Source organism: Macaca fascicularis, chromosome 1 (assembly GCF_037993035.2).
Source record: "Macaca fascicularis isolate 582-1 chromosome 1, T2T-MFA8v1.1".
Classification (NCBI taxonomy): domain Eukaryota; kingdom Metazoa; phylum Chordata; class Mammalia; order Primates; family Cercopithecidae; genus Macaca; species Macaca fascicularis.
In genome coordinates this window covers 6,975,637-6,998,572 of record NC_088375.1, presented here as the reverse complement: position 1 = coordinate 6,998,572, position 22,936 = coordinate 6,975,637, and the positions used below count along the sequence as shown (strand labels likewise).

General features: G+C 40.6%; 1 protein-coding gene and 1 long non-coding RNA gene across 11 annotated transcripts in view; one reads left to right on the top strand and one right to left on the bottom strand.

Annotated features, from left to right (window-relative positions):
* PLD5 (phospholipase D family member 5) overlaps positions 1-22,936 on the bottom strand; it is a 421,542-nt gene that overhangs the window by 78,445 nt on the left and 320,161 nt on the right. The window lies entirely within an intron of this gene.
* On the top strand, positions 4,771-21,912 carry LOC102145694 (uncharacterized). 5 transcript variants are annotated; one of them, XR_006697618.3, is made up of 4 exons: positions 4,771-4,896; positions 7,116-7,219; positions 15,210-15,283; positions 21,440-21,912. It is a non-coding gene; the product is annotated as an uncharacterized lncRNA (long non-coding RNA). The 5 variants fall into 5 exon arrangements; XR_006697624.3 differs by lacking the exon at positions 21,440-21,912 and adding an exon at positions 20,031-20,093; XR_010585354.2 differs by lacking the exon at positions 21,440-21,912 and adding an exon at positions 15,417-15,491.

The following is a 22,936-nucleotide window of genomic DNA, read 5'->3' as shown; positions in this document are numbered from 1 at the left end:
ACCAGCCTGGCCAACATGGCGAAACATCATCTCTACTAAAAATACAAAAACTAGCCAAGTGTGGTGGCACGCACTTGTAGTCCCAGCTACTCTGGAGGCTGAGGCAGGAGAGTCACTTGAATCCGGGAGATGGAGGTTGCCGTGAGCTGAGATTGAGCCACTGCACTCCAGACTGGGCAAGAGTGAGAATTCATCTCAAAACATAATAAGTAAAAAAATGTTTATTTCATGAAGAAAATGTAAACAGGAGATTATAAGATACTAGATACAATATGTTTGCTTTTTATTGTAAGAAAAAAGTAATCAATGGCAGCATATGGGGACTTATGGTATCTTGTTTTTATTGGTACAGTAATATTTACTGCATTGTAAATCATAATAGATAATTTTACGCATTCTAGGTATAATCTATTGTATTAGTCTGTTCTCACACTGCTAATAATTATAGACATACCTGAGACTGGGTAATTTATAAAGAAAAAGGCATTTAATGGACTCATAGTTCCACATGGCTGGGGAGTCCACACAATCATGGCACAAGGCAGAGGAGGAGAAAGGCATGTCTTACATGGCAGCAGGCAAGAGCGTGTGCAGGGGAACTCCCCTTTATAAAAACCATCAGATCGCGTGAGACTTATTCACTATCATGAGAACAGCATGGGAAAGACCCGCCCTCCCATGAATTGTGGGAGCTACAATATGAGATTTGGGTGGGGACACAGACAAACCATATCATCTATTTACAGCTATATAGAAGTATATGTACCTCTGGGAACAGGAAAAAAAAATAGTATTAAAGTGGTTGAATTTGCAATGTATGTTTCTCTTTAAGTTTCCTATATTGTAAAAATGAACATAATGTTTTGAGGAAAATATTCATTGTGAATATTTAAGTTTTGTCCAGAGGTCCTGAGTTGGATATGTGAGGTAAGATGCTCGTGAACACTGCAGATAAACTGATGCACACACAGTCACAGCAGCTGATTCTGACTTAGGAACATTTCACTCTCCTTTTCCTTGGTTCATTTTGGTGGTTAAGATCTCTTCCAGAAGTAACATACATCAAGAAAGAAGAGATTATACATGTCTAGCAAGGCCTGTCAGAAATATATTTGGTGCCCTTGATAATTTCTCAATCAAGACAGAGAACACCAAGGTACAACCACATCGGGCATCGGAGCTGGTACGGCAAAGGGGAAGGAGAGATTCCTACTTCTGTTGATGACACTGGAACCTTGCAAGCTGGACATCTTGGAACAATAGACACAGCTGCTCGACCTCAAAGGTGGAGCAAACACTTCTGCATGTTGCAAAGGCTAGTTATTGCCTATTTGGTAGGCAAAAAAATTTAAATATTTGGCATAAAAGTATAAAATGAATTGAGTCAAGAATTTGACATTTATTCAATTAACAAGTTGGGGTTGGAAGCTAAATTTAAATCTTACACAAAATGAAACTTCCAATTAAAATGTCAAAAGATTGACATCACAGAATGAAAGAACCAGGAACACTGGAAGCAGGGACCTTTGTTGTTTTTATTCAATAGGAAGGAACATTTCTTTCTTCTCCATATAAACTGGATGTTCTTTGTTGAGCATTGTCACTGCTAAAGTGCTTTTTCATTGTTACACTGCATCAATCGTTTCCCTGTGGCAGGGTACTAATTTATCAGTTGAAAAGCCACTAGGTAATGACTACAAACATTACAGGAAGCAGGTCAATATGATTATCGTCACTCTGTAACCGAGAAACCTAAAATGCAAAGAAAATTATGTAGCCTCAAGTCCCCAGGAAGCCAGCGTCTGCATTTATTGCCTAGATTTAGCTATTTTATTATCTCAGTCCTTCAGACAACCTTAACGTATTAAAGAAATTGCCTAGGGATGAGATCTTAGTGATTGTCTACACAGAATGTATGTGTGTGTGTGGTTATTTCCCATAAACATTGAGTTCTAGTTTCTCTTTCACGGTCAAGGCCGTGATGCTAAAAAGCTGCAAGAAGTTTTTCCCTGGCTCAGTTATGCTTTTACAAATTTTGCAAAATGGTTCTCTGCTAAATTAGAATAGACAGCTCAAGCCGTGCCAGAATCATAAAGCATGTGCATTATTATTCTTCGGTTAGAAATATTTGGGGTGGAGGGTAGATGGTAGCATGGCAGCAAAATATTCTCTAACTCACCAAGATGGTGAATGTAAAAAAGAATGTCAGCAATAATCAATACCATTCTTCACAAAAATAGTAGGCAGAGATCCCACAGCTTTCATACCCAGTTCATACTAATATCTACAGGTGTGTATTAGTTTGTTCTGGTTCTGAATGTCATAAACATCTCAGGACTAGGTAAAGAATCAAGAAATTCATGGAAATATATGTGAAGCAAAAGAGAGAAAATACTTCCCTCAAGTCTTACTTGCTGCGAAGAGAGAAATCCTGTGTGGATTTTATTTTAATTGAATTAGAATTCAAAGAACAAGGGAGGGAAGGAAAGAGGTGGAAAGGATGCTTAATCATCATGTCAGAAAAGAAATTCTTTCTAATAAATGTGAAATAGGACAATGATGTCATTGCTGTCCATTCATTCTATCTCCCAGCATTTTCTCTGTCTTTTTGGGTCTCAAGAATTTGGGCTGGGTTGACTAGGAATTCACCATTCAGCAAAGTGGGGAGTGAAAGAAAAAGGTGAACGGAGATGGAAAAAAAAAAGGGAAAGGAAAAAAGTAGAAGAGAAGATGATCAAAGAGCAGGATGAGCAGAGAGAGATGGGCAAAAGAGTCAGTCTCTTCACTGGAGAAAGGAAATAGTATCCTTTATTTCTTTTGGGTCTCCTAAAGAGAGGGATATAAAATGTGTTGTGTGTGTATTTATATATATTCCAGCAGATGTGAATAAGCCTCCAGCTGTCTATAAGTAATTTCGTCCTTCAATTCCTTAATTTTGGCAAAGTTTGAGGCTTTTTAGGGAGTCAATTTTGAAGACCATGTATGTGCAAAGGATAAGTGACTGTCTGTGAAAGTCATTATCTTTATTTTTAAAGAGGCATTTGGGTAAAGGAAGTCAAACTCCTAATACCCAGCCATAGGTCATGCATCTGAAAGCACAAAAAAAAAAAAAAAAGAAAAAAAAAAAAGGGAAATTCATGCAGTTGTATGCAATTATGGAAAGTGCAGAAAAACCATCTGTTCTTGGAAATAAAATCTTCCTCAATCCCCTGGATGTCAGAAGCCCAAGTGAATGTGGGGGAAGTGACTGTTAAAACTAATTTTGTATGTGAAAAGTATGTATGCTTTATCCAAACGGAACTGCACACCCCTGGAAGGTTTATTAAATTTTTTCCAGTGAATTGACAAATGTTTTTACAAAACTATCTCCAGTATTGTTCTTGAAGCATGACTAGTCTCCAGATTCACTGATGGGCCATGTCAATCATCAGTACATGCACATGTTATTTGCAAATGGAATTCAGGTCAAGAGCAAGACACTGTAAGCTTAAAAGGAAAGTTTTTGAAATGCAATGTTATTTATCTGTTTTAACCTGTAAAAAGCAGATCAAGCATCCAGTGAGTTAACAAACTGACACTGACAGATGCAATGGGTTGAGGATGGGTGTGGACAGAAAGGCTCCTCCCACCTCTACATTACCCCAGGAGTCTTCAATTACACTACTTTTGGGAAGCACTGCCTAAGTTATCTCACTGGAGCCTCCAATTATTTCTACAACTTAGTACACAGTTGCTTAGCACTTCTATACTTGATTTATATGTGATTAATTTCAAGGTATGTACATGTTACTTGTAAATCTTTGAGGGCGCTTTTCTGAGTTTCCTGCTGCTCTGCCTAAAATGCAAATTGTTTATAACCTTCCACGTGACTGTTTTCCCACCTGCCAGTATCGACCTGGCTTTACTAGAAAATTTATTATCTTACAAAAGCTTTTCCCTAAGGTGGAATAAAAACTCCACAGGGGACGATATAGTGGGGGTGAGAGGTCTCTCAGCTGAAATAGCTTCCCACCTCTCCTCTCTTCATTCTCCTTTCTACTTACATTCCTTTCACAGAAGAAATCGTTCTTTTTTGAGAGGGAGCAAGAACAGGGCTTGATATTTTACTTAAGAAAAAAAACTCAAATGATCAAGGTTTGAACTGTGATTATCATTATGCAGCCATATTTCTAGAACAAGCTGCTTTTACCATCTTGAGATTTCAATGACCTTTTGAAAGAAAGCATCTTCTCCAGTACAAGTTGTAACTTTTATTTATGGGAAATTTAAAAAAGACTGTCACATCCTTAGTCTGATAAATAGGTTGTGTGTGGCTTTAAAGGAAATGAGAAAAAGCCTGCCAGCAACCAGTGGGATGTAAAACATAGACTGTGAAAAAAAGCATGTCTCAAACCTTCACAATGGTAAACACTTGGAAACCAATGAACAACCCTTAGATTCTATTCTGACTGATAGGTGTGATTAAGGAAAAGACGAAAGCTGATGCTATTCTAAAATACAGTTGTAGTAAATTCTTATAATTTTATGTTGTTTTGGCATCCCTTTTAAATGTAGGTTTCACTTTCTCATACCAAAAGCAGGGCTCAGTCACCCTTGATGCAATTTCCGGTGCTATACCACACCCAAATGGCTCAAGCTGGTGGCCAGAGATAAGAACTCAGAAGCATCTCTGCCACCTGCCTGACTGGATTCCTCGTGTTCCCAGTGTGCCCTTTAAGTGGGCCATCAGGGGAAGTGCCACCTGGGAAGTGACACACACCCTGTTCCCTTGTACAAACTACTAGCTGCCATGCATTCTCCATCTCTGCCTGACTTTTCAGTCCTTCGCATAACCTAGGGAGGAAGCACTTCTCCGCGTCGCACCCTGACTCATTATGCTGTCCTTGTCCAGGATCTGTAAGTAAAAGTCTTTGAACTTGCTTCCTGTTGTGGTGGTATATTGAATTTGCACCATCTGAAGAACCAGGGGCTGTCCCAGGCTGGGTTTTCCCTGGGAAACAGGGGAGAACACAAGGTTGGGCTCCCAGTGCCACAGCAATGGTCAGGGAGGCATAAACTGGACATGGGTCAGACAAGAGCCACAAGGGCATCTGCCAGCATAAACAAGCTGCCTGTATGAGAGACCCTCCTGGTCACAGGTGGGACAACTGGGCACTAGACTGTCCTCCAGTCAAAAGAAGCATCCCATAAGAGGCACACAGCAAACATCCATGTTCAGCTCCCCTTCATTTCCTGTTAAGACAGGGTGGCTAGCCACTCTGGTGCTGAAACCCCAAGTTAGCTGGGCCCTCTCAAAACAACACTTGCCTCTATTTACCCATGTTCATGCACATGTGTGTGTGTGTACACACACACACACAGACACACACACCCTGATGGGAGCCACTGCATACCACTAGACTTTTCTCTTTGGCACAGATGCATCGTTCAACTCCCAAGCCCGAAACAAATCCAAAGATTATTAAAAGTGAATATGTCAGGGAAGACACTGATTTTATTCAGCAAGTGATTTTCCACCTCTTTAGTTACTGACTCATTATGCTCTCCTTGCATATCACTAATAGTTATGGAACCTTTTTCTAAGTAATTCACATATGTGACATCTCCTACATTTTTCTTGAAGTTATTGACCAAATAGATGCTGACTGATAACATAGTTTTTCAGGAAGGAAGTTAACTTGGGGAAAATGGAGAAATTAATCTTTCTTTAAAATTCACAGACTAGTGATATATCTTATGAGCCACTGTAGTTAGTGGTATGATATGCTTGAATGTTCACTGAGTTGAGTTGTACATGTAATTCTGTTACTGATAAAATGAAAGGTCCAAAGAATGAAGCCTAATTTGCCTTTATAAATTAGATTTACCATTATTCTTACTATAAAGTCATAGTCACTTGCTTTCTGGTAGCCTTTTGAGAGTGACAGACATAATAATGATAGTAATAATAACAATGATAAATAGTAGCCATGTTGGCTATAACAGGATCCTGGGTAGACACAGTGACTGACAGCAGCATTCACAGTGACAACTATAATAACTAACTATATTCGTTTGTTCTCATGCTGCTAATAAAGACATATCTGAGACTGGGTAATTGATAAAGAAAAAGAGGTTTAATGGACTCACAGTTCCACATGGCTGGGAAGGCCTCACAATCATGGCAGAAGGCAAAGGAGGAGCAAGGGCACATCTTACATGGCAGCAGGCAAGAGAGAGCATGTGCAGGGGAACTGCCCTTTATGAAAGCATCAGATCTCATGAGACTTACTCATTATCATGAGAACAGCATGGGAAAAACCCATCTCCATGATTCAATTACCTCCCACCAGGTCCCTTCCATGACATGTGGGGATTATGGGAGCTACAATTCAAGATGAGATTTGGGTGGGGACACAGTCAAACCGTATCACTAACATTTATGGAACCTTTAATAACTGCCTGATGAAGTTCCAAGTATTTCACATACGTGATATTGTTAAGTCCTCACAAAAACACTGAGTATCAGGCTTTCATCTCCATGTTACAAAAGAGGCAACCAAGGCACAGAGAGGTACAGAAACTTATCCCAAATCACACATCCAGTAAATATATCCATAGATGTGGATTGCCTATGTGAAAACAATGTGTGTCGTGCATCATGGTACATGTAAAAACAAAATAATTTGGCATACATTAGATACCCTTTTGTGCAGAGATTTAGGTGGGCAATTTGCTCATTCACATGTGTTAACATTGCTGCATATAAATGAATGTTTGCTTGAGGAGGAAGTGGTTCCTCACCAGGTTGCACAACCAAATATACTGAGCAAGTATTTTCAAAATGCACATGCTGAGGTGCCACTGCAAACCAATGGAACCAGAATCTCCAGCATTTACAAAAACAAACACCCAGTGAGAATGATGCATCTTGATTAAGAACAGCTGGTCTTTTAGTAATCTTATAGATGTTTGTTTCTCCATGTCATCATAATGGTTAACAATCGCCTTTAAAGAAAGTCTTTGATTGAACACAAATAATACATTAATTGGACTAACAAATCAAACATGCCTGTCTTTATACTACCAGGGTAATATGAACATGTCACCAGTGAAATTTTTTGTTTTCATTTAAGGAATACTTTTTTGATTATTTAGTCTGGTAACTATCAGCATATCAAAGAAGATGTGAAAAGAAGCACTTTGAAGCTACAAGAACTCCACTGCAGCCTAGGCAGAGGTGAGATGACAAAAATGTTTGGCTAAAATAGTTTTGGCAATGAGAGCTTTTCTGAAGTCAAAGTTTATAGTAATAAGTAAGAATATATATAATAATTCCTTATTAAACAACACAAATTTAAGATTACAGTAATTTGGGGTTACAGAATACATTTCCACTATTTATGAAGTGAGAGCCTCTTAAAAGTTTTGGAGCATTCATCTTTAACTCAGTGAAAGGTACCAATATATTTTGAGTAACACTGATGATAAGCAAACCAAGCTTGTTAGGAATGAGTTATTGGCTCATTAAAACAACAGTCTGCTGCTAAACATCTGTTTGACAATTGGCTCTGAGGCTGCTTTGATGTGGTATATGAAGTATGCATTTTAAAACACTAAAATACCACTCTTTAAAGGTATTCTATATGTCAGACTTCACTCATCCACACAGCTTATCCATAAGATTTTAATGAATGAAGTTTTTTTTTTTTTTGTACCACCCCCCATGATTCCATTACTGAATGTTCATAATGAACTTCTGGAACTCTGCTACTTACAAAGACAAAGAAAAGGGAGAAGAGAGAAGGCCCTAATGAATTTATGCCCATAACATAAGTAATTAAGAATTTCAAATGACTCCATGGGGCTGGGAGTGCTTTAATTCCCCCATAAACAGTGTATATTAATACTGAAAGGCCTTTCTTAATACACATGAAGGCTACCTTTCTCGGGCAACCATTAGTATCCCCCAAAACATGAAAAAAGGGTATGGCTGGAAAGATGGCTAAATAGGAAGAGCTCCGGTCTGCAGCTCCCAGCAAGATTGACACAGAAGGCAGGTGATTTCTGCATTTCCAACTGAGGTACCAGGTTCATCTCATTGGGAATGGCTTGACAGTGGGTGCAGCCCATGGAGGGTGAGCCGAACCAGGGTGGGGTGTCACCTCACCTGGGAAGTGCAAGGGGTCAGGGAATTTTCTCCCCTACCCAAGGGAAGCCGTGAGGCACTAAGCCTGAGGAACCATGCACCTCAGCCCTGATACTGCACTTTTCCCACAGTCTTCAAAACCCATAGACCAGGAGGTACCCTCCAGTGCCTACCCCACTAGGGCCCTGGGTTTCAAGCACAAAACTGGGTGACCATTCGGGCAGACACTGAACTAGCTGCAGTTTTTTTTCCATACCCCAGTGGCACCTGGAATGCCAGCGAGACAGAACTGTTCACCCCCCTGGAAAGGAAGCTGAAGCCAAGGAGCCAAGTGGTCTGGTTCAGTGGGTCCCAACCCCATGGAGCCCAGCAAGCTAAGATCTACTGGCTTGAAATTGTCGCTGCCAGCACAGCAGCAGTCTGAGATCAACCTGGGATGCTCCAGCTTGGCTGGGGGAGGGGAGTCCACCATGGCTGAGGCTTGAGTAGGTAGTTTTACCCTCACAGTGTAAACAAAACCGCCAGGAAATTCGAACTGGGTGGAGCCCACTGCAGCTCAGCTAGGCTGCTATGGCCAGACTGCCTCTCTAGATTTCTCCTGTCTGGGAAGGGCATCTCTGAAAAAAAGACAGCAGCCCCAGTCAGGGATAACTTATAGATAAAACCCTCATCTCCCTGGGACAGAGCACCTGGGGGAAGGGGCAGCTGTGGGCTCAGCTTCAACGGACTTAAATGCCCCTGCCCAACGGCTCTGAAGAGAGCAGCAGACCTCTCAGCACAGTGTTTGAGCTTTGCTAAGGGTCAGACTGCCTCTTCAAGTTAGTCCCTGACTCTCATGTATCCTGACTGGAAGACAGCTCCCAGGTGGAGCCAACAGATACCTCATGCAGGAGAGCTCCAACTGGCATCTGGCATGTGCTCCTCAGATGAAGATTCAAGAAAAAAGAACAGGCAGCAATCTTTGCTGTTCTGCAGCCCTGCTAGTGATACCCAGGCAAACAGGGTACGGAGTGGACCTCTAACAAACTCCAGCAGATCCACAGCAGAGGGACTTGTTGGAAGGAAAACTAACAAAAAGGAATAGCACATCTACTCAGCAACCCCATCGGAAGATCACCAACAACAAAGACCAAAGGTAGATAAATCCACGAAGATGGGGAGAAACCAGTGCAAAAAGGCTGAGCATTCTAAAACCCAGAACACCTCTTCTCCAAAGGATCACATGTCCTCAACAGCAAGAGAACAAAACTGGATGGAGAATTAGTTTGATGAATTGACCATAAGTAGGCTTCAGAAGGTGGGTAATAACAAACTCCTCCGAGCTAAAGGAGCTTGTTCTAACCCAATGCAAGGAAGCTAAGAACCTTGAAAAAAGGTTAGAGAAATTGCTAACTAGAATATCCAGTTTAGAGAAGAACATAAATGACCGGACGGAGCTGAAAAACACAGCATGAGAACTTCGTGAAGCATACACAAGTATCAATAACCAAATCGATCAAGCGGAAGAAAGGATATCAGAGAGTGAAGATCAACTTAATGAAATAAAGCTAGAAGACAAGATTAGAGAAAAAACAATGAAAAGGAATGAACAAAACCTGCAAGAAATCCAGGACTATGTGAAAAGACCAAATCTACACTTGATTGGTGTACCTGAAAGTGACAGAGAGAATGGAACCAAGCTGGAAAACACTCTTTAGGATATTATCCAGGAGAACTTCCCAACCTAGCAAGACAGGCCAACATTCAAATTCAGGAAATACAGAGACCCACCACAAAGATACTCCTCGAGCAAAGCAACCCCAAGACACATAATTGTCAGATTCAACAGGGTTGAAACGAGGGAAAAAGTGTTAAGGGCAGCCAGAGAGAAAGGTCGAGTTACCCACAAAGGGAAGTCCATCAGACTAACAGCAGATCTCTCTGCAGAAACCCTACAAGCCAGAAGAGAGTGGGGCCAGTATTCAACATTCTTAAAAGAATTTTCAACTCAGAATTTCATATCCAGCCAAACTGAGCTTCATAATTGAAGGAGAAATAAAATCCTTTACAGACAAGCAAATGCTGAGAGATTTTGTCACAACCAGGCCTGCCTTACAGGAGCTCTTGAAGGAAGCACTAAACATGGAAAGGAACACCCAGTACCAGTCGGGTGTTTTGCAAAAACATACCAAATTGTAAAGATCATCGACACTAGGAAGAAACTGCATCTACTAATGGGCAAAATAATCAGTTAGCATCATAATGATAGGATCAAATTCACACATAACAATATTAACCTTAAATGTAAACGGGCTAAATGTCCCAATTAAAAGATACAGACTGGAAAATTGGACAAGAGTCAAGACCCATCAGTGTGCTGTATTCAGGAGACCCATTTCACATGGAAAAAAACACATAGGCTCAAAATAAAGAGATGGAGAAATATTTACCAAGCAAGTGGAAAGCAAAAAACGAGCAGGAGTTGCAATCCTAATCTCTAATAAAACAGACTTTAAACCAACAAAGATCAAAAAAGACAAGGGCATTACATAGTGGTAAAGGGATCAATGCAACAAGAAGAACCAACCATCATAAATATATATGCACCCAATACAGGAGCACCCAGATTCATAAAGCAAGTTCTTAGAGACCTACAAAGAGACCTACACTCCCACACAATAATAGTGGGAGACTTTAACACCCCACTGTCAATATTAGACCAATGAGACAGAAAATTAACAAGGATATTCAGGACTTGAACTCAGCTCTGGACCAAGCAGACCTAATAGACATCTAAGAACTCTCCACTCCAAATCAACAGAATATACATGCTTCGCACCACCTCAATGCACTTATTCTAAAATTGACCACATAAATGGAAGGAAAACACTCCTCAGCAAATGCAAAAGAACAGAAATCATAACAGTCTCTCACACTACAGTACAATCAAATTAGAACTCAGGATTAAGAAATTCACTCAAAACTGCACAACTACATGGAAACTGAACAACCTGCTCCTGAATGACTACTGGGTAAATAACAAAATGAAGGCAGAAATAAAGATGTTCTTTGAAACCAATGAGAACAAAGACACAATGTACCAGAATCTCTGTGACACACTGAAAGCAGTGTGGAAAGGGAAATTGACAGCACTAAATGCTCACAAGAGAAAGCAGGAAAGATCTAAAATCGACACCCTAACATCACAATTAAAAGAACTAGAGAAGCAAGAGCAAACAAATTCAAAAGCTAGCAGAAGACAAGAAATAACTAAGATGAGAGTAGAAGTGAAGTGATAGAGACACAAAAAACCCCTTCAAAAAATCAATGAATCCAGGAGCTGGATTTTTGAAAAGATCAACAGAATAGATGGACTGCTAGCCAGATTAATAAAGAAGAAAGAGAGAAGAATCAACTAGACACAAGAAAAATGATAAAGGGGATATTACCACAGATCCCACAGAAATACAAACTACCATCAGAGAATACAATACACACCTCTACGCATATAACCAGAAAATCTAGAAGAAATGGATAAATTCCTGGACACATACACCCTCCCAAGTCTAAACCAGGAAGAAGTCAAATCCCTGAATAGACCAATAACAAGTTCTGAAATTGAGGCACTAATTAATAGCCTACCAACCAAAAAAAAAAAAAAAAAAAAAAAATAAGTCCGGGACCAGATGGATTCACAACCAAATTCTACCAGAGGTACAAAGAGGAGATGGTATCATTCCTTCTGAAACTATTCCAAACAATAGAAAAAGAGGGAATCCTCCGTAACTCATTTTATGAGGCCAGCATCATCCTGATACCAAAACCTGGCAGAGACACAGCAAAAAGAGAAAATTTCAGGCCAATATCCCTGATGAACATGGATGTGAAAATCCTCAATAAAATACTGGCAAACTGAATCTGGCAGCATATCAAAAAGCTTATCCACCACGATCAAGTCGGCTTTGTCCCTGGGATGCACGGCTGGTTCAACATATGCAAATCAATAAACATAATACATCACATAAACAGAACCAATGACAAAACCCACATGATTATCTCAATAGATGCAGAAAAGGCCTTCGACAAAATTCAACACCCCTTCATACTAAAAACTCTCAATAGACTAGGTATCAGTGGAACATATCTCAAAATAATAAGAACTATTTATGATAAACCCACAGCCAATATCATCCTGAATGGGCAAAAACTGGAAGCGTTCCCTTAAAACCAGCATAAGACAAGGATGCCCTCTCTCACTATTCCTATTCAGTATAGTATTGGAAGTTCTGGCCAGGGCAATCAGGCAAGAGAAAGAAATAAAGCGTATTCAAATAGGAAGAGAGGAAGTCAAATTGTCTCTGTTTGCAGATGACATGATTGTGTATTTAGAAAACACCACTGTCTCAGTGCAAAATCTCCTTAAGCTGATAAGCAACTTCAGCAAAGTCTCAGAATACAAAATCAATGTGCAAATATCACAGGTATTTCTATACATCAGTAATAGACAAACAGCCAAATCATGAGTGAACTCCCATTCGTGATTGCTACTAATAGAATAAAATACCTAGGAATAGAACTTACAAGGGATGTGAAGGACTTCTTCAAGAAGAACAACAAACCACTGCCCAAGGAAATAAGAGAGGACACAAACAAAAAACATCCCATACTCATGGATAGGAAGAATCAATATGAAAATGGCTATACTGGCCAAAGTAATGTATAGATTCAATGCTATCCCCATCAAGCTACCATTGACTTTCTTCATAGAATTGGAAAAAGCTACTTTAAACTTCATATGGAACCAAAAAAGAGCCTGCATAGCCAAGACAATCCTAAGCAAAAAGAATAAAGCTGAAGGCATCATGCTACCTGACTTCAAACTATACTACAAGGCTGCAGTAACCAAAACAGCATGGTACTGGTATAAAAACAGACATACAGGACAATGGAACAGAACAGAGCCCTCAGAAATAATACCACACATCTACAACTATCTGATCTTTGACAAACCTGACCCAAAGAAGCAATGGGGAAAGGATTCCCTATTTAATAAATGGTGTTGGGAAAACTGGCTAGCCATATGCAGAAAACTGACACTGTACTCCTTCCTTACAGTTTATATAAAAATTAACTCAAGATGGATTACAGACTTAAACATAAGATGGAAAATCACAAAAATCCTAAAAGAAAACCTAGGTAATACCATTCAGGACATAGGCATGGGCAAAGACTTCATGTCTAAAACACCAAAAGCGATGGTAACAAAAGCCAAAATTGACAAATGGGATCTAATTAAACTAAAGAGCTTCTGCACAGTAAAGGAAACTATCATCACAGTGAGCAGGCAACCTACAGAATGGGAGAAAATTTTTGCAATCTATCCCTTTGACAAAGGGCTAATATCCAGAATCTACAAAGAACTTAAACAAATTTACAAGAAAAAAAAAAAACATCAAAAAGTGTCCAAAGGATATGAACAGACACTTCTCAAAATAAGACATTTCTGCAGCCAACAAACATATGAAAAAAAGCTCATCATCACTGGTCATCAGAGAAATGCAAATCAAAACCACAATGAGATACCATCTCATGCCAGTTAGTATAGGGATCATTAAAAAGTCAGGAAACAACAGATGCTGGAGAGGATGTGGAGAAATAGGAAAGCTTGTACACTGTTGGTGGGAGTGTAAATTAGTTCAACCATTGTGGAAGACAGTGTGGTGATACCTCAAGGATCTAGAACCAGAAATACCATTTGACCCAGCAATCCCATTACTGGGTATATACCCAAATGATTATAAATCATTCTACTATAAAGACACATGTATACGTATGTTCACAATAGCAACCCAAATGTACATCAATGATAGACTGGATAAAGAAAATGTGGCACATATATACCATGGAATACTATGGAGCCATAAAAAAGGATGAGTTCATGTCCTTTGCAGGGACATGGACAAAGCTGGAAACCATCATTCTAATCAAACTAACACAAGAACAGAAAATCAAACACCGCACGTTCTCACTCATAAGTGGGAGTTGAACAATGAGAACAGATGGACACAGGGAGGGGAACATCACACACTGGAGCCTGTTGGGTGGTGGGGAGCTAGGGGAGGGATAGCATTAGGAGAAATACCCAATGTAGGTGATGGGTGCAGCAAACCACCATGGCATGTGTATACCTATGCAGCAAACCTGCACGTTTTGTACCTGTACCCTAGAACTTATAAAAATAAAAAAAAGTTTGCACTGAAGAGCAAACAAAAACCACAACAATTCCAGATAAATGTTTTTAAATTAGAGCAGGTCAACCTAATTGTTTTCTGCTTTTCAGACTGGCAACGTTTGAGAATTTCATGATTTTCCATAAAATCTATAAATAAATATTCCTCTTTCAAAAGGAGTGCAGGGCCCCTCTGCTGGGATCCAGGAACAAAGCGAACAAGGCCTTCAGACAGGGGATTTCCACTGGTCCTTTGTCACTACTGAGCCCAAAAGTGCATGGGCAGCAAGTTACCAAATCGCCTTCCGTAAGGTCTACAAACCCATCTGGGACACATGGCAGGGACCAACACGGGCGAGTCTGGTGCAAAGATTCAGGCTCTGACATTGGGGGCCCAGGCTGGATGTGAATTGCCGGTCTTTTACCATTGGGCTGGTGCCCACTTTTTGGAATAGGTGCTAATCAACTGTCTGCATTTAGATAAAATGGGTTAATTGATAACAAATGTATACGTTCCCTGAGCTATCCGTGGTACTGAGCGATGATTTTTTTTTTTTTTTTTATTATACTTTAAGTTCTAGGGTACATGTGCACAACATGCAGGTTTGTTACATATGTATACATGTGCCATGTTGGTGTGCTGCACCCATTGACTCGTCATTTACATTAGGTATATCTCGGTTTTCTAACAACCCTCCAGGTTAAAGCTTATCCAGCATCTAGAACTATAATATCTTCACCCAGTCTCTATGTGCTGAAATGCTATTGTGATTGCTCATATATACACTTGCCATTTATATGTTCATTATGAACCTTTAGCTATTCCATCTTTCTGCACATATTATTGGTGCTCTAACCTATCTTGTGTTCCAGCTTCCAGACTTCCCATGTTCCAACTCCACTTCTGCTGGAGGCAGAATAGAAACCCCGTCAGTTATCACAACTCAGTAAGTCCCAGCACAATGCACTTGCATTGCTCTTCTCTGTGAGGTCCCTCACTGTGTCCTGGAGAGAAAAGAAGCTTTTAACATGAGAATTTTTCTTCACAAATCCATCATAAGGCTATCTTTTTCTTCCTAGATGCTTTCCAATGACTACTCTGGTGCTGACTTTCCCAGGCTATTTTCAAAGCATAGGTTTTCAGGAAGACAAGATGGTGTTGTTGCAATGATTCTGTTTAGAGAAAAGGATGTTCATATTCTGCCGGCTACAAATGCATTAATTAACACTCAAATCACAATGAAGTCTCCACAGAATCACAAGCTGCTGCCATGTTGCAGAATCTGTTATTATAGAATGAAACAAAAATGATGATTGACTTTAGAAAATAAGTACTACATTCTACCCTATCAAGAAGCCACTGATCCCTCCATGTCTAGAAAGGACATAAACATGTTATAATTCAGAAAAATGGCTGATTTTGTGTCTTTACATTCTACTCCAGTGCAAAGATACTTCGCTGTGGGATGGAAAACAATTCGAGGCTAATTATCAGAGTCCTCTTCAACACTGCAGTATATCCAGAAATTACCCAGGGAACACGTAGATGGTTGCCAAGGGGGAGCTGAATATTCAGGGAACCCTGAAGAGAATATTTGAATTGTTATATCCAGTTGTTCATCTACTTGTTTTATACAATTGCATGAGCAGTCACTTGCAGGTGAGCCACTCATGCAGCACAATGTGGGAGGCGACAGAGTGGCATGAGTGGGGCAATTACTTCTCTCCTGGAGACTTTTATGGTGTAGATTTCTTGTGCCCCCAATCAGAACATTGCAAACCCTAGGGAAGCATCAGGACAGACCCTTCGCAAAATGTCCCGTTATTTTCAGCAAGGCAGTGAACTAATGGGGGCAAGGGGAGCAGAGGGAGCATTCTGTTCCAGGGCAATCAAAGGAGGCTTTGTCTGCAGGGAATTTAAAAATAAATTCTAAAAGCTCAGTTGGTTTATCTGGTACCAGCAATTCTAAACAATGTCAGTGATTAAAGACTCTTTTGACAGGCAGAGGACTCGATTTCTTCCCACCCCTATTCTCTCAGTCCCTCACTGTCAGCCAGTGCTGCGCTGCTGTGAAGATATTCAATGCTGTGTTACCCTTGTCTTCTTTGGATTTACCTGAGCCTGTGCTGCCCTGGGCTGTGGTTTCTAACCAGAAATCACTGTAGGTAGCATAGGTAGAATTGAGTGTGTATGGGCCAGGCACGGTGGCTCACGTCTGTAATCCCAGCACTTTGGGAGGCCGAGGTGGGCAGATCACTTGAGGTCAAAAGTTTGAGACCATCCTGGTCAGCAAGGTGAAATCCCACCTCTACTGAAAATACAAAAATTAGCCGGGCATGGTGGTGCATGGTGGTGGTCCCAGCTACTCGGGAGGCTGAGGTAGGAGAATTGCTTGAAGCCAGGAGGCAGAGATTGCAGTGAGCTGAGATTTTGCCACTGCACTCCAGCCTGGGTGACAGAGCGAGACTCTGTCTCAAAACAAAACCAGAATTTTGTGTGTGTGTGTGTGTGTGTGTGTGTGTGTGTGTGTGTAGGGAGGACAGTTCATGGTTAACCTGTGAGCTACTTTCAGTGTTTCAAATATCATCACACTTCCATTGCACACTCACTAAAATCTCAAGTGCTTTTGCTTTTAGTTTAAATTATTTAAACATAGCAGGGTAATGCTTATGCAGGGTGGTGAGTGGTACACACAGGCGTTGGGATCAGGCTGACCTAGGTGGAGTCCTGGCTCTGTCACTGACCAGATGTAAGCCCTGGGAAACTAGGGCACTCATTGTGAGATGTGGATATTCCTATATTTCAGCCTACCTTACAAAGAGCTAGAAGAGGGCTAGAGGAATAAGTGTAAAATATCCTATATAGGGCTGAAGACACAGGAAATGCTCAATAAATTGTAGCTTTTATTACATACTGACCAGAAGCTGTTATTGACACTTATTTCAATAGTTGTATATATATGCATATATATCAATATATATTTAATGAGACAATAGAATATCCTAGGTTTCCATTCCCCTCCCTGTAATATCAATGAAGAGATGTGTGTTGAGTAATGATAGTGCCAAACTATATTAGTTCCTTAAAAAAAAGGAATTAGAAAAAAAATATCAAAATATAAGGTCCATAGGGAAGATAACAATATTTTTGCCAGAGAAAGGGGATGTTCTAAATAGTGGTTCTCAAACTTGAATATGCATAGGAATCACCTGGATGGCTTGTTAGAACTAAATTTCTGGCTCCAGAGTTTCTATTTAATAGGTCTGTGTTGGAACTCAAGGATTTGCCAGGTGGGGTGGGCGTGGTGGCTCATGCCTGTAATCCCAGTACTTTGGGAGACCAAGGCAGGAGGATCGCTTGAGCTCAGGAGTTTGAGATCAGCCTGGGCAACATAGGGAGACCCTGTCTCTACAAATAATTTTGAAAAATTAACCAAGTGTTATGGTGCCTATCTATGTTTCCAGATACTTGGGAAGCTGAGGCAGTAGGGTCACCTGAGCCCAGGAGGTCAAGGCTGCAGTGAGCTGAGATCATGCCACTGCACTCCAGGCTAGGTGACAGAGGGAGACTAGGTCTCAAAAAAAAAAAAAAAAAAAAAAAAAAAAAAATCCCAGGTGGTAAAGCAGCTTCTGCTCCTGGTCTAAGGATCGTGCATGAGAACCACTGTGCTAGAAGTCAGTACTTCTAGACTTTAACATGCACACAAATCACCTGGGGTGATTTGAACTTATTAAAACTGAGACTCTCATTCAATAGGTCGGAGGAAGGGCATGAGAATTCTGCATTTCTAACAAGCTCTCAAACGATGCCAATACTGCCGGTCTGCAGATCACACTTGGAGTAGCAAGGCAGTAGGGCTGCTGCGTCTGATACAGTAGTGAAAAGCCACATGTAGCTATTGAACCCTTAAAATGTGGCTAGACCCAACGGACAAATGTTCATATGTGTAAAATACACACTGGATTTAGGAGACTTAGTATCAATAATGGAAAATATATCGATAATTTTTAATATTGATGTGTTGGGTTAAATAATTTTTGGCTTTAAATTTTTTTTAACATGCATAAGATTTAGCATCACGTACATGGTCTCATTATACTTCTATTGGATAGCCCTGCTGTAGAGAACATTAAACAGCCTCTGCCTCCTGAGCCCAACACTAGTCTTGAAGCAGCTCCAATGTGCCACACTGACTGCTTTGTAAAAATGTCTCTTCAATGTCTTTTTTTTTTTTTTTAGACAGAGTCTCGCTCTGTCACCAGGCTGGACTGCAGTGGCAAGATCTCCGCTCACTGCAACCTCCGCCTCCCAGGTTCAAGCGATTCTCCTGCCACAGCCTCCTAAGTACCTGGGACTACAGGTGCACACCACCATGCCTAGCTAATTTTTAGTAGAGACGGGGTTTCACCATGTTGGCCAGGATGGTCTCAATCTCTTGACCTCATGATCCTCCTGCCTCGACCTCCCAAAGTGCTGGGAAAATACTTCTTTCATTAAGTCAAAAATCTTCAATGGTTCTCCACTGTAGAAAAGATAAACCTCAAACTTTTAAATTTAGCATCCCAGGCCATCCACAGTCTACACAATCTTCTTTGCCAATGTACATATAGTTGCTTCCCTAAAGACAGAGCGCAAAAGTATTTGCTGTTTGATTAATGATGATTCTGATCCATATTTTAAAGGGAGAAGTCAATTGGCCTTGCCTGACATCTGCCTCTCCTCTCATGCAGTTGTTCCCTGCACATCTGGAAGCCCTGCAGCTCTGGGAGCTAATGAATCCTCTCCCAGTGGCAAATAACTCACAACTGCTCTGTCACTCAGGTTAAACTCAACAAGTGAAACTTTCCGATACTTGGCCATCAGTATCCCTAAGAAACCAAATACATTTTTTTTTGTTTGTTTGTTTCTCCAGAGGCATTCTCCAAATTGGTGTGAGGTTTAAGTGTTTTTGAAAAATTGTTGACTTTTAAAACTATTCTGAGATTATTTATCCCTAACCTGTATCTCTGTCTCTATCTGTATCATCTCCAGGGCTTATTCCCGACCTTTACTTACACCCCTTGATTATATGTCATCTTCACTTTGTGATGGTCTTTGTTCCCAAATTCTCAAATACATTCAAGGGCAAATAGAAAGCCAACTATAGCACTGGCAGGGCGCCATGGCTCACGCTTGTAATCCCAGCACTGTGGGAGGCCGAGGCAGGTGAATCACTTGACATCAGGAGTTCAAGATCAGCCTGGCCAACAGAGTGAAACCCCATCTCTACTAAAGATACAAAAATTAGCCAGGTATGGTGGTGGGCGCCTGAAATCCCAGCTACTTGGGAGGCTGAAGCACAGGAATCACTTGAACTCGCGCCACTGCACTCCAGCCTGGGTGACAGAGCGAGACTCTGTCTCTAAAAAATAAAAAATAATAACAAAATAAAAAAGCCAATCATAGTACCATCTAAAGAAAAGGAATGGTGGAGGTCTGAGTTCATGTTACTGTAACTTAAACAACAGCAAAAGGAAAGTGGAATATTCTTATAATTTCCACTACATCCCTAACTCAGGTATTCATTTCAAAACATAATTTGTAATCTTCCATTAACGAAGCTCTTACTCAAAATTATAAGCCTGTTAACATGTTATGTGTATGTTTGGTTTATCTTAATCTTGCTTTATTTTGAAGTATGATTTCTCCCACAGGCTTCTGAGGATGAGTTCAGACCCACCAGTTCTAGAACAAATATGTATATTTAAAAATTTTAGTAAGTATGGCTGGTGATAAATGGTAGTATGCTTTGCTTTACTGTAGTTTGAGTATCTTGTTAAGACATCATTCCTTGTTAAATATTTGTAATGTTATCAAACGACTGTCAATATTATCAAATGGGCTGTCTCTCAACTGGCCCGGTATAATCAAATCATCCCAGCCCCACATGGCTACCATCATGTATAATGCTTTATTTGTCAAATGCAATGAGAACCCACCACAGGTCATGGTGCTTCCAAAAAGAGGAAATAAAGAGTAAGGGGAAAAGCAATGATCAGTACATCAGACTAGCTGGACTAGCTGGACTCTAAGGCAGAGGTTCTCATATTTTCTTGGATCACAGCACCCTTAGTGTCTCAATTATTGTTTCATGGACTCCCTAAGCCAAAAGAAACACCTAAGAGTTTGATGTTTTTATGTAGTTAGGTCCAAATGACTTCATATTTATTTATATCCTAACAATTTTGTAGCTGTTTGAAAAAAGTTGTACACATAAAATATATTTTTCATTCCCAAATACCCACAATTACTCACTAATGGGATGTGTGGACCTGTTCAGCACCGCACAGCTTTTCAAACCTTGGAATCAGATTGGAAATTGCTTCATTTCTTGTTCTACGAAGAGTTCTAACCCCTGTTTTCTGTTACAGCAAACACCAAAATCCTAGTTTCGCCATGAACACTGAAATTATTAACTGCTTCAAAATAATAGCTTCTGTGGTGACCAGAGCAACAAATTTTACTAGGTTTGCCTTGAAAATTTGAAATATCCACAGCACCTACATGAATTTGCTGCGGTGCCCCAGGCTCTACCTCACTGCAGTTGGAAACCGTAACTCTCAGGTGTCCTCTTTTTTTACAATTATTTTTAGTTTTTGAGATGGAGTCTCACTCCGTCACCCAGGCTGGAGTGCAGTGGTGTGATCTCGGCTCACTGCAATCTCCGCCTCCTGGATTCAAGCAATTCTTGTGCCTCAGCCTTCTGAGTAGCTGGGGTTACAGGCGTCCACCACAATGCCTGGTTAATTTTTGTATTTTTAGTAGAGACTGGGTTTCACCCTGTTGGCCAGGCTGGTCTCGAACCCTGTCCTCAAGTGATCCACCCACCTCAGCCTCCCAAAGTGCTGGGATTACAGTGTGAGCTACTGTGCCCAACCTCAGTTGTCTTCTGACTCTGAGAAGTTAAGATTCAACTGACTTTTAAACTTGAAGCTTGCAATTCCTTCCTCTCCACTTTTGGGACCCACTGCACTATGAGAAAAAAACAAAAGCATGAGAAATCCAGGGGACTGTGGATGGAAGGGCAGTAAGCATTTGAAGTACTTTCGTGTTTTTCCTGTAGGGGAGGACAAATGGATTCCTGAGGTGCAGGGCAATCAACAGATGAGATCCAAGAGTCAGAACCCTGGAATGGACCACCTGAACTTTCCTATGGAGCCCCAGGACTTCTTCCCCCAGTTCCTGCTGTTTCTCCTCCTCCCTGTAGCAGGCTTCTTAAAGCAGGTAGTTTGACCTGCTCAGCACCACACTGCATAAAACAATGCCGGAAGACTTGAGCAGTGGCGACTTACCAAGACAGCTGGCTGCCTATGTTTATGGCATTTGGAATCCACTGGGAACACATACATTTGTCACAGTGTGTTCTTGAAATAAGTGAGGCCGTCTCCCAACTGGCCCTACATAATCAACGCAGCCCAGCCCCACATGGCTACTCCGATGGATAATGCTCTATTTGCCAAATGCAACGGGAACCTACCACAGGCCAGGGTGCTTCCAACAACAGCAACAACAAAAAATGAGAAACTAAAGACAGTAAGGGAGAAAGAGGCTGGGTATAAGCACTTATCAATACATCGGACTGCAAACTCCTAGAATGGAATTATTAGGTGCGTATATTATTTGGGATCATTATGACCAGGAATATTAATAAAATTGTGAATAGTATGTATTCATAATTTTGATTTGGGGAAGAGGGCAAAAAAAATAACTGTAGCTAGTTTTAGATGTCCATAAACAAAATTCTCTATTAATTTCCGATAAGATGAGCAATGACAACACAGCACCACAAGCCTTGCCTGGGGTAGAGAGAGACTGTAGAAGGGAAACTGTTTGTTAGAGAATCATACTCATAATCCCCTTAAGAGTCTCTTAATTCCCCTCATTAGAACTTTCATGGGTCTCCCTTTTCATTTTCTAACATCTTACACTGGCTACATCATTGAAATAGAATGAAAAGAATAAACCTCTCTGCTCATTTTTTTTTTTAAGGTTGGCATTTTAAATTTGACATGAGACTCTTTTACTGTATATTTTTTTCTTGGACAGGATGAAAAAACCTCACAGCTTGTGGTGTTGACAGCATTCTAGAAGACCCTACACCCCTGTGGCTTCTTGATGACTATCGTGGAGCCAGCATCTGTCAGCACAAACTCAGAGTGATTATCCAGAAATAGGTGCTTGGCAACAATCCCAATTCATTACCCAAGTCCTAGCCCAGAGTGTGGAGGAAAAGGGATACCATCAATTTCTTGGCAGTTATCCCATGATGGATCATTCAAATATTTTTAATAAAATATCAATTCAATTTTAATATATTGGTTGCTTGTATACTATGGGCTATAGACACTATTCTGAATTCTGTAAGGAATGAATATATATATATATACACACATACACACATATATATATATATATATATATTTTTTTTTTTTTTTTGAGACGGAGTCTCAGTCTGTCACCCAGGCTGGAGTGCAGTGGTACGATCTCAGCTCACTGCAACCTCCACCTCCCGGGTTCAAGCAATTCTCCTGCCTCAGCCTCCCGAGTAGCCGGGATTACA